The sequence below is a fragment of the Pogonomyrmex barbatus genome, unplaced genomic scaffold (assembly GCF_055798465.1).
Source record: "Pogonomyrmex barbatus isolate J1 unplaced genomic scaffold, ASM5579846v1 scaffold6, whole genome shotgun sequence".
NCBI classification, from domain to species: Eukaryota; Metazoa; Arthropoda; class Insecta; order Hymenoptera; family Formicidae; genus Pogonomyrmex; species Pogonomyrmex barbatus.
This window is the reverse complement of record NW_028297160.1, coordinates 938,375-950,938: the sequence shown is the minus strand read 5'-3', so window position 1 is coordinate 950,938 and position 12,564 is coordinate 938,375. Positions and strand designations below refer to the sequence as shown.

At 40.8% G+C, this 12,564-nt stretch overlaps 1 long non-coding RNA gene across 2 annotated transcripts in view; it reads left to right on the top strand.

Moving 5' to 3' along the window:
- The window catches only part of LOC148935053 (uncharacterized), a 146,657-nt gene continuing 134,093 nt past the window's right edge, over positions 1-12,564 (top strand). For both annotated transcript variants that reach the window (XR_016140560.1, XR_016140559.1), the window contains exon 1: positions 1-379. This is a non-coding gene — a long non-coding RNA (uncharacterized LOC148935053). The remainder of the gene's footprint in view (positions 380-12,564) is intronic.

The following is a 12,564-nucleotide window of genomic DNA, read 5'->3' as shown; positions in this document are numbered from 1 at the left end:
TGCAGGTCTTGTTTTTTCTGCTTATTAAGAGTTTGATTCTTCTGCCTGTCTATTACTGCAGGTCTTGTTTTTTCTGCTTATTGAGAATTTGATTCTTCTGCCTGTCTATTACTGCAGGTCTTATTTTGTTTGGGCGGCTTATTTTTTGACGGGGCCTTTTCCGTCCGCCTGTTTTCTACAGGTCTTGTTTCTTCAAGAAGAAAAAAAATTTTTTCTTCTTCTGCCCGTAATGCAATGCGTCGGAGCTTACTCGTTTGATTCTGCTGGCTTGATTAACGATGATCCTCTCAAGTTGTTCTTGGGGTTGGTTTTGACTATCCCACCGCTGCCACCAAAATGTTGTACCCCGGATGGGCTACAACGTTAATTTTTAGAGATAGTCGGGTCCGTTAAGCCTAAGGAGTTGGGACTCCGAGCAGGATCAAACGAATGGAAGGAAATCTTCTTAAAATCACTAACACACTTTCTTTATGATATTTGATTTATTTAACAATTGCACAATTTCTTGGATTTAATATTTATATTATTTCTTTCACACACGGTTAAACGTCGGCGGGCGCGTATCGCGTTACTCTGGCGGCCGTCGACCGAGTATGTCACCTGAGACGTTGATAGTACGGCTCGCGTGAACTTCGCTGTGCTCGTGTAATATCTTGCGCGATAATTATAGTAACGATTCCGAACGACACGTAATGTTTGATTGATTCCCGACTCTGACTATTCCGTCTTGTATAATCGGTTATATAGTCTGATCGATGCCCGGTCAGCATTCTAATCGATTGCGTCGATCGGTTGCGTGATATTGATTAATCAATATTACGCTCGATTTGATCATTAAATTTAGGAATTTGCTGATCAGCTTTTTCACAATGTTCTCGCGATGCATTTCTGTGGTCTTTCGAAAGACTGGTTGCAATTTCGGCGATCACACATTTGTGTAATCTTTCGAAAGACTTTTCGAGGTTTGTGCAACCTAATTTTGTTGCCATGCGGACTACTTTTATTATTGGTTGTAGGCCTGGCTACAACAGGCCGGCTGGGCTTATATACCCGGCCGGCGTTCCCCACTGTGCGCCGTCGATCCGGCGGGGAGTCGGTATCGCGTGGGGGCACCGCAAGAGAAATAATGTTTTATGGCGTGAGCGAGACGGCGCATGCGGTGTACGAGCGAGTGAAATAGCGCGAGCGATGTGCGTGCAAGCAGGATAGGTTTATCCTGCGTTGTATACGAAAGCGAAGCTATTCACGGAACTGCGTCGCGTTTATGTTCGACGAGATTCGATACTACTACTCAATGGCGTGGAGATCGATAAGAGCAGAAACGTCGGGATAATGATCTTGAAAAACTACGTATCGTTGAGCTACGAGAGAGATAGAGCTTTACAGAACTCCGGATGGAAGATCCTGCCTATAGCGGACGATTTCAACTTTTGCGTGCCTCTTAACGTACTCCTCGGTTTCTGCGAGGATTACAAGCCCATAGTGATAAGCGCGCGGCACGAACTTATTCTGATACGCGCTCGCAACGATAACAATTGCGTCGTGACGCAATTGTTGCACATCCGGATCAGAGACTAAAGATCGCGCTGTTGAAGGTATAGTGACGAATGCCGCACGTGATACTAAACGTCAACAAACTGTCACTTCTGCGAACGTTGGAGAGCGGACGATAACTGAGCATAGACTTTTGTTCATGGGATCTGTACGAATTTCCCCTATTGCAAAGTACGACCAAGCATTCGTGGCGGGTAAAAGCGGCAATGCAATTGGAGAAATCGCAATATGTGATCTTCACGCTACAGACCGGAAAGAAAAACATACCGTCGGAAAACGTTTCTAAATTCGACGATTGTAAGCTGACTAATGTAAAACTCTATTTGAATTTCGAGTTCTATCCCTACGATATGAATCTAGATTTCGAGCATAACAAGTTCGCCGTGCTGTACGATATGTATCTGAAATTTCGAAAGGCGTATTACGAGTGCGAGACCTGCGAACCGTTTATGACTGTATCACGTCGAAACTATTATTATTATAAATAAATCCTATTCTGAGCTAAAAATCCTCGTTTTAATAACGATTATAGCGGATTTGACGTGTTATAACCCTCCATGCATCTCAGAAAAATCTGGAGTACTCTGGAAGATTCTGGAAAACTTTGGAAAGTTCGAAAGGACTGCGGAGCGTTCTAGGACGCACCGGAGCCTTCCAAGCGATCCGGGCCGAGCCTGCAATCAGCCCCACCATGCGTATGTGCCGCGCAATCCCCACTCCGGCTTCGAGCCGCCGACGCCGCAAGCTAGCACCACGCGCGCTCTGCAGTCTGTCTACGCGCATCTCTCAACCTACGCGGTCCTACTCGCGTCCAAGCAACCTTAGGGTTGTCTCTAGATAAGTTAGTGTTAGAGTCAGTGTTAATGAGAATCTATTAAATAAGGCAATCGAATAATTAGTTTCAATTTAAGTTTCAATATAAGTTTCAATACAAATTTCCAAAACCAGAGGTAAAGATTCTTTTATCGAAGTAAACATTTTTATTCGAGTTTCATAATTCTAATTTAACCAGTAATATACTAATTAAAATATTGTTTAAATATTCCTTCATTTAATTGAGAAGAGCAACTTGTGACTTTAGAAAACAAGTCAATAAATTCATTAGCCACGTGGGCCGAAACGATCTCGAAGGATCTCGAAGGATCTGAAAAGATCTCGAACAGTTTCGAACAATCTCGAAGGATCTGGAAAGATCTGGAATAATCTGGAAAAGACTAGAACCTTCTGGCTTTCTCCGCCTTCTTCGGGTATATTCGATATTCTTTTACTTTTAAAAGCATTTGTATTCAATATAATTATTTCCAATCATACAAAATATACATTTGTGAAAATTCAGTGAAGATACTGTGCGTTCACCTTCCTTCGCCTCCCATTCCTTCGATCGTTTAATGAGCTTACATCGACTGTGTTCGCGAGAACTGAATGACCACATGTATAATTAATTAGAATATACGCGACCAGGGAGGCCGTGTTCGCTCTTCTGGTTAAAAGAGTTGTGCGGGCACTCGCACTACTCCCCCACGAGAAGCATAGCCTTCCGCGCATTTGCCCGTTTTAATTGAAAATATAACTGAGTGCCCGTTTGCCTCCTGGACAGCAGAGTTGTGCGGCCACTCGCACTACTCCTCGACGGAGGACAAGCTCTCACCGCGGTAAAAAGAATTTGTTTTCCTTTTTATTTCTCGATTCAAGAAAGGGGTTTCTTGACTAAACCCTTCATGGTTATTTCCGATGCCGCGTCAACGAAAGAATCGCGGTGATCGCAAACGCATGAGATTAAGAAATTCATCTACGAGCTTCGAACTGTGCTCGCCGGAAATCCAAGTGAACTCGGTTGCGAAAGAGTGTACGATCCAGAGTACGAACAAACTTCAAGAATAATTGCTAGTCTCCAAGCCCTCCGAGCCAAACAACAGCGCAATCGACTAACTACACGTCGCCGGGTTCAGCTATTACCTGTGAATAACCCTCGACGTGCCCAACATCCATTGGAACGGATCAATCCCTGGAAAAATTCAACCAGCCAGCAAAGGTAGGAATAGTTCTTTATTCCTTTTTACTTCGCGACACGACAACCGCACAACTAACTGATAACGGTATGTGCTAGGGTCAGCTTCGTGAAACCCCGGAGACCCGCACCCATCCGGCCGCGGTATTCGTAGCCCGTTAATTCCGTCAGGTGCGCCACCGATTTTGCATATCATCTCGTTACTTCATCCGATCCCAACTTTGGTAACAACCGCTTTGGTAACAACTACCCTTTGTCATCGGTGCCAAGCGTTAATCTCCGACGGAACTACGACCTATCAGCTTAGCTTATCATATTACTTGCAAGTCGGACAATTAGAAGCTACCGAATATTGTGAGGTTTGTCACACTTCGTTAACTATTGTGCGTGAAATCGAACGTTGTTTAGTGTGCTTAGAGGCTCTTTCAGAGTTCCTGCTTATTTGGAGGCTAACGACGTAATCTTCGAGACTATCCGAACGCGCGTGTACATCGACTGCTCTAACCCTGCCTCCAACGTCATATTCTCGCCTTACTAACTTTGCGGTCTCCCTCCGCGACCGTACAACCTTAAATTAAACATCGAATAATTGACTGAAATTGTGCATTTATTCCGACAGTAGTTATTAATAATCCTCCTTTCAGTCCGGTGCCATCCTGCGGCTCGCCGCTGCCCGCGACGTAACAACTGTCATCAGATTTCTGCAATACGCTCGTGGTCATCGATTGCTTCCGCTAGAACGAATCGATCAAGAGCGCCATTGTCGACGTTCGCGTAAAATTCGAATGTAAGGAGAACGTTCCTAACACAATGGCTTATTATCTCATCATTCACGATAGAATGATAGAGTATAACTCGCTGACGAATGTCGTACGTAAACTCGCGTAAAACAGGAATCGTAGTTTTCCCTTGGTATGCGATATCGAGAATGAACGTATAAAGAAGAAGAGCGGAACGCGAAGGTATTAAGTTTCTCCTGTCTTGCGACGATGTCGAACGTACCAGTCTTCGTCAATCTGCAAGGTTTTACCGTTGGGAGAAATTTATGGTTAAAGAGATGGCGATATTGGAAATGGAAAGAAGTTAACTTGAGTGTTTCGAAAAGCGATACCTGGAATTTTCTTACAAAAACGGAGAAATCTGAGCACGCTGAGTAACCGCCAATCATCACGGCCTGCAGTGGAGCGACAGCGACGTCGCCTACAGGTTCTCGAAACCTGTGATTGTGTGATTCGAAGCGGCGTGTGCGACCGATCGCGAGACGCGCCTAGACGAGTGTACAAAGAGTTGGAGAAGATTCTCGGTGACACCATCGCGGACCACGACATAATCGTCGAAACTATCGACGTAGATTTCGAGGATATAGGGCGCCTGAACATCCTGAATTACATTCGCACCTTCCACTGCGAGTGTCACGTGAAGAATTGCGCCATGGTGTGCAAGCTGTACGACTGGTGGTCGAACCGACAGGAATATATCACCGAATTGTAATATCGTGTTAACGATTTATATCATATTATATGATATTATATCATATTATATCATATTATATATCAGATTTTTAAACTATTAATTATATTATTCGTATCAAAACATGCGACTACCAAGGCATGTGATGATATTTATCGCAAATAACGTGTTTAGAATAACACCTCAATACAGTGATACACATATATACGTATATTACAATATACATATATACATGTATTCTCTCGAATCCCGACGACTGGTACTCCAGAGAGATGATAATAATATTCTCTCGATAGATGCAGGTCGGACTGCAGCGGCGACACCCTCCAATGCCATTGGCAAATATACAAATAATCTTCCTGGACCACGATAGGAGAGACATCGTTCTAAGTGCGTTAATAACAGGAGGAATAACGTAAAAAAGAAAAGAGGTAAAGAGTGATGAGGAAAAAAAGGACATTTAAATGATTTCGCGATGCATCTTTCTCGCGCTCGCTATGCGCGACTATTGGAAGTTCGACCGCAATAGCGATAGGAGAGGATTCATCTATTTCATCGTTCTTTATTTTTTCTATTCTACCGCTTTTATTCTATCGTTTTTTATTTTTTTACTTTCTCTATCATTTTGTTTTCTCTATACTTTCTATACTTTTTTGTTTTTTCTACTATTTACTCTCTATTATTTACTCTCTTAATGCGTATGAGATCTTTAGCGAGATCGTCGTTCGTTGGTTTTTTAATCACGCGACAAGAGATCTTATCTTTTGCCTCTCGTATTTCGTCGGAAAGTTTTTCTTGTTCCGTTCCGTTCCGAAAGTGATCTTGCTATTGCGTACGCTTATTGTACCCGTCGATTCGAAAAAAAATGATAATTTTTTAATTATATTGTATACATTTATAATATATCGTATATATTATATATTTTATATCTTTCATGTTTATACGTTTATTGTAAAGAGAATAAATAATGTGAATTTCTTGTTCCGTTCGTTATCGCCGCAACGAGGTGTGAGTACGCTACTCATTACGCGCGGCTCGCCGGAAGTTTGACCGTAACTACGATAGAAGACTCGTCGTATACTCTATCGTCTTAATATCTTTCTTTCCAATATATTTTTGGTTTTTGTTAGAGTGTTAAATACGTTATCTTGTCCAATTCGTTCTCCGAGTTTTCGAAATTGCTTGATGAGAGTGACCTTTGTTACGTCCAGGCGAGATTGATTGGTTTATCAAATCGCATTCACACCGGGCTGAATGGGGGAAATTCCATGCAGAATTTTCAACTTGAAAGCCTCGAGCGGCAAAGGCTTTTGGTTAGAGTTTTGCAGCAATTTTGGCTAATGGGCAGACGACAGAGACCTCGAGCGGCAAAGATTCCGTCGGTTTAATCAGAAAGTTCTAGTTATTCCGTCTCGTATTCTCTCTATGCAAATTATTTAGAAAGAAACTAAATCTCCGGGAGAAAATAATTTCATGCGTTCCGATATTATTATCGATATCTATTATCGTGGGATCTGATAATGATTCAAATGCTTTTCAAATGGTTTTCTTCTCGTAAATGATTTTAAAAAGCAATGAAAGCGTCTACGCACGCATCACAATTGTTTAGTTCCCGACAAATGGATAGTTCAGTCGGGCAATGCTCGCATCTTCGTGGTGCTGGATTATTTCCGATATGAATAAAATGTCTCAGCACCAATTGAAATTGTTGTTCGGGGCGAATTTGCTCGTAGTCTGCTTTGCACTAATGGCACAAGAGCCCCGCGTTATTGTAGTCACTGGCGATACCGAACAACCCGTAACCAAATTCAGTAATACAATGGCAAAGACTCGCACGGTGCGTGTAAATTGCGGCAGGGGAAGTTTTCAGTTTTTGCGGTATTTCGAGTCGTTCTCTACACATTTGCGTCTTTCTAAATTCATGCAGTAGTACATGCAGTAATAATATCTGTCCTACCTTTAGTAGTAGTTATAGAGAATCTCGCTCCTGATTTCCATATATCTCTTCTTCCGTGGGTCAGTGACGAGCATCCGCAGCAGCGGCAACCTCGAGGTACGGAAGGTGATAGGGATCAGCTTCCACGAAGGCGATCTCAGCGACCAAAAGTTTCCGGCAAATAACTGTTCGTAGCTTTTGTCGTAACCTGACTCGACACCAAGCAGATTTTGCAAATGTCGAGGAAGTTGATTGTTCAATTTGTTAAAGAGTTTTTTCAATGATTGTTTCCGACCTGAACAATGGCGACGTTTCAGTGGCATCGCAAAGACATCTGTCTGTAATACTTCATTATGAACATTTTATTTTGTGACTCTGTGCTCTTGCACAGAGGAATGCGCTCGGTGACGCAAGCGATAGCGTTATCTACGGTATGTTGTGTCTCACGGGCGACTTTGTAGTGAGCGTCGCAACTCAATGCGTCATGCGAGCACACTATTCCGTACTAATTTGCATTTATTTTACGCACTATCCACGATTCTGACAAGGTGTTGTGCGACTCTGTAGTAAGCGCCGCACGTTTTCGTGCATGCACTAGTACACAAAACCTTGATGATTAAAAGATGATCTAGAATTTGAATTTAAAATTTGGAATAAATAGATCGACGTAGTTCATTGTTGAAGTGCCGGCGTGTCACGTAACAAGCACGTAACAGCGTCAATCCGGAGGATTGATACAACAAACTAATATGTTTTTTTCATTCAATTTCTTTTATTTTGACGTAACTCGAAAGATCTCTTTATCCTCGCGAACACAGTCATTTCACACGTTTCAGGATTAGGAAAGGTAGGGCCTCGCACTACACTTGATAAATTTTCACTTGTATAATTAAAATTAAATTGAAATACAAAGATCTTACATCAATGCTTAAAGTTGATTGTTCGCACTAGTCTTATAGTTATAGTAGTACAGTATAATCATTTTAATTGAGAGTAAGAATGATTTTATTTTGGCACGTTTATCGTGGCGAATAGAATTGGAATACTCTTATCCGAGCCTAGGCGGGGATATGTCCGTGGATTAGGGACTTTCCTAACCGGAGTCTCGATGTGAATTGGTCGAAGGAGCCCTCGCACTGAGCTCCTTCGTTTTCAGCGGTTCGAAGTGCGGCGGCATTCTGATGGGAGCGGCGGAGCTTGCGTGGGAGGCGCTGGCGGCGGGGTCCAGGCGTTTCGGTGGGGGTCGTCAGAGGGTCCCATGGAAGGGATATTCCATGCGCAGGGACGCATCTCACGCAGGGATGCATCACGTCTTTTCCTTTTATTTTATTTTACATTTAAGCTGAAATAAACGAATTTAACACAAAAATTAGGTTTTCGAGAATTTTAAAATTATATTAACGTGCTTGACATGACACCCCCCCCCCATTATTTTAAAATGTAAGTTAATGAGCCTACATTTTTACAACTTATAATGTATTTGTACTATTCATCATGCTCTCTTATTTTTGTAACAGAATCTTTCTTAACTCTACATAGGATAATTCGTCGTTGTCTATTTGTGGTTCGTCTGTTTGTTGTTTGTTTTTTCTTGCTTAATCGGTGTGAGGTTCCTCTCAGGTGGTGCTGCTGCGTGATATTTTGTAGTCAGAACATTCTCTTTTCCATCATTAGTTTTGTCTTTTCGGATTTTTCCCAAAAATAGCATCAGATTTGTTATTGATTGTTACCATAAGGCTCCAAGCAAATATAGGCTCCATCCGTAGATTGAGTGGATCGCGTACCCATGGATTAAAGTGTCCACTATCAGCTTTATCATTCGTCCAATAATGAACAATGCTAGTATTCCTGTGCTAGCGGATCCAAAAGTGATGAATCCATCCCACAGGCGTTTGCCTGCGCTTTCTACTATGTGATCAAGAGCTTCTTCGTCGAGGAGATTGTCATAGATAGACTTCCTCGGGGAACATCTTGCCCCATTGCTTCTCTGGCTATTGTGTTCAGCAGAGTTTTTCTACTGGGAACATTATGGTTCCTTAATCGGTCTTCAGTTGTGTATGTCTCCGCTGGTTGCCAGTGTATCTGGGCTTACATATTTCCAAGCGGGTTTAATGGTTGAATTATCGGTGGTAGCAATGATTCCACCATGTTTGTGGTTGCTCTATACCAAATATTTTCGATTTTGAATAAGTTTGATAGCAGTTCATGACAGTCCTTTATGGTCCCAGTTTTTACGAGTATCCGGGATCTTGGCAGGAGGAAATATGAGTTGTTTTTACAAGTTATCGGTAATTCATTGAAGCATTCTTCAGTGCGTCTTATTCGGTACTGGTACGCATTTGATTATGTAGATGATCTCATCGGCCGTTATTGCTGCGTATCCGGCAGATTTCATGATTTGGAAAGCCATTTCGTCTGGCGCTATGCTAGATAGTGACAGAGCGTTTTGTAGGATTTGTTGCTTCATAGCGTACTTCTGTTCCATTATGTCTCTGTACAATCTGGTTAGTTGGTTCTTTATATTTCTTTCTATTTTATCTTTATATTTTTCAATATACCAGGTGTATGCATAAGTTTTTTCCGGTTTTTTAGTAAAAAAAGACACGTAATTTTCAAGGGAAATTAATTTTTTTTTATTCAAAATATTGGCCATCGGCTTCTACACATTTCGCCCATCTTTCAGTAATTTATGAATACCATGCCAGAAAAACTGCTTGTCTTTTGCGGCAAACCATTCGTCGAGCCATTTTCCAACTTCCTCGAAATTGCTGAAGTGCTGCTCTGCGAGCGCGTGCCCCATTGATGCGAAGAGGTGATAGTCAGATAGCGCCAGGTCTGGGGAGTATGGCGGGTGCGAAAGGATGTCCCAGCCAAGCGATTTTAAGGTGTCTTTCACTAGTTTTGCTGTGTGAGACGGCGCATTGTCGTGTAACAAAATCACTTTGCCATGTCTTCTGGCTCATTCCGGTTCGATTAATGCGTGGTTTAAATTAATCATTTGTTGGCGATAGCATTGTGTATTAACGGTTTCGCCGGGCTCCAAGAGTTCATAATACACAATACCGCTCTGGTCCCACCAGACATAGAGCATGGTCTTCTTGCCGAAGCGATTTGGCCTTGGTGTTGATGGATCGGCTTCGCCAGGTGAAAGCCACGATTTTTTCCGCTTCGGATTTTCAAAATAAATCCATTTTTCGTCACCCGTCACAATTCGATACAAAAATGATTTCCTTTCGCGGCGTTGAAGCAGCATTTCACAAGTGACTTTGCGATTTTCCATTTGACGTTCATTCAAATCGTGTGGGACCCATTTACCGAGTTTATTGATCTTTCCCATTGCTCGTAAACGTCTGCTGATTGTTTCTTGTGATACATGTAATGCTTCTGCTAATTGCCGTTGAGTTTGAGTTGGGTCATCATCCAATAACTCCTGCAATTGCTCGTCTTCGCATTTTTGTGGTCTACCAGAGTGCTCACTGTCTTTCACATTGAAATCACCACTTTTAAATTGTCGAAACCATGTCTCACATGTTCTAATCGATGGAGCGTGTTCACCATATATTTCTACCAGCAAACGATGACTTTCAACAGCCTTTTTCTTTTGATTAAATACAAAAAGCAATGCGTGCCGCAAATGTTCTTTTTCAGGCACAAAACTCGACATGATCACTGAACGATAAAACAAAGACGCTAGTTTTTGGCGGACTCAACTTGTGTGTGTTTGTAGTTTTAAATGTCAGACGAACAAAATGATGTATGTGTCAAATTAATACGCTGCGTACTTTTCGCTGCCGACATCTCTTAGTTAAACCGGAAAAAACTTATGCATACACCTGGTATACAAACTTCGAGTTGACATATGTAAATATATCGAGATTGTCTATCGATATTTTAAATTTGGATTGGAATATCCTTCCTCGTTGAATTTTGTATTAACAATTTCGGGTGCTCTGTATGGTAGAGCTTATATCCATATACGTTTGTTTCCGTTGTTCTGGCTAGAGCGAACATAGTGTCTTTCATAGACACCGTATATATTTCCGGTGTCGTTTGATTATCTCGAGGCGATAATTTAATTGCCGTTCCCTCGTACAGGATGTCATAACGATTAAAGTGGCAGTTATCATACGGCGAAACGATCCAATATTCCATCGTAATCATTACATCCTCCCTGGGATACGACACACTACGTTCCTGAATTCAATGTGATTCTGGCGGTTGATTTTTTTAGTGGTGTTGTGAATGTTCGCAGCGTAATTTTTACAGCTGCCTGTACTACCACGTGTCACGTCTCAGCGCCGAGAGTACCTCTAGTCATGTTCAGTGTAAATTTTTCAAAAATTTTTAATTATTTATGACTGATTGTGTTAGGCGACAGCATCGTAAAACCTTTCCTATACATATAATAAACGAATATACCGTTTAAAATTATTTAAAAGTTTATACAAAACGCCGCTCCTTATCACAACCTTATGGCGCTACTACAACGCTACTAGCCTTAATGTTTCTAGTATATTTTCCCTAGAACCTCACTAACCAAAACAGAACATACCGAAATCACTTTTCCGGACTGTTCAGTAATAAAAATACACATAAATATAAATATTTACAGGAAGAACCTATGAATATTGCCACACATTCAAGCGATAGTTTTAAAGTTGAAAGAAATATAGAAGTAAAAGTTAATGTCCATTCACCCCCTAAAATTTCTATAGGAACGCAACACGAAAAAATAAAAAGGTCACAATCAAAATTAAAAAATACTGATTCTATCCAAATATTAGAGGAAAATATCCCTTTAAATAAAGACGAAATCCAAGCTATGGAAATTTCATCCAGTAGCGAACAAATGGAATTTGAAATTGAAAATAGCCTCATGAATTATCGAAATCCAAAAACACCAAGCGATAATATTGATAAAACCGAATCAGAAGAAATATTTTCATCACCTTCTCGTAAAGCTAAACTACGCCCATTAGAGAAGAATAAGAATAAAAATAAATACAAAAATTACCTAAGCCAATATCTTCCAATAAAAAAATAAATAAAAAACCTGTGAAGAAGAATAAAATAATCAAGGAAAAACCAAAACCAAAAATCAAAGAAATCTCTGAAGTCCTAATCAATACTTTAGAATCACGAGACCATATTTGGATGAAAAATAATAATATAATATGTTTTGTAAACACGAAAGGAGAACCAATAGACGAAATAGGTCAGGAATTAATTGAGAAAATTGTATCAAAGACCTTCAAATTTTAAAGAAATATTTGGACATGTATTAAGTACGGACAGAAACAATAAAAAAATATTCGGATTAATAATTAAAGAAGAGTTAAATAATAGAATAAGAGAAAATGACATTGTAAACGCCTTTAAAGAATTAAAAAATGAAATGATACGAGCGAATATTTTACACGCGGATATATCGCAGAGTAAAAGTAATATCGATGTGCCATGGCTTAGAATACGCAATATTATGCGGTTAACATTCCTAAGTACTAACATACAGATAACAATATGTAAGGGACAAATATGCATACCGAAACTAGAAGAGAGATTGCGTATCATACATAAATGTCATGAATCCAGTGTC